Source organism: Nannospalax galili, unplaced genomic scaffold (genome assembly GCF_000622305.1).
Source record: "Nannospalax galili isolate Female #2095 unplaced genomic scaffold, S.galili_v1.0 scaffold307, whole genome shotgun sequence".
Lineage (NCBI taxonomy): Eukaryota > Metazoa > Chordata > Mammalia > Rodentia > Spalacidae > Nannospalax > Nannospalax galili.
Genome location: NW_008359625.1, coordinates 4,536,080 through 4,536,364, shown reverse-complemented (window position 1 = coordinate 4,536,364; position 285 = coordinate 4,536,080).

Genomic DNA, 285 nt, shown 5'->3' with positions numbered 1-285 from the left:
TACTGCACACCGGGTTCTGGGGAGGGGATCAGACTTCTGTCCGCTTTGTCCGCTGTGCACCGAGGGCTTCGCTCCGCACACACCTGCTGCGGGCACGGCGTGGACAGTGGCGCAGAAGCGATCGCTGGCATCACCGGGTCGCGGGGCTCGGTCCTCCAGGGCCTCCCCGGCGGGTCCAGCGGGCGGTGCGGGCTCGGGGCGGTGCCGTCCCGGGAGGCGGGTCCTGGGGGAGGGCAGCTCCGCCGCCGCGCCCTCGCCGGGCCGGCCCGCAGGCAGGCAGGCAGA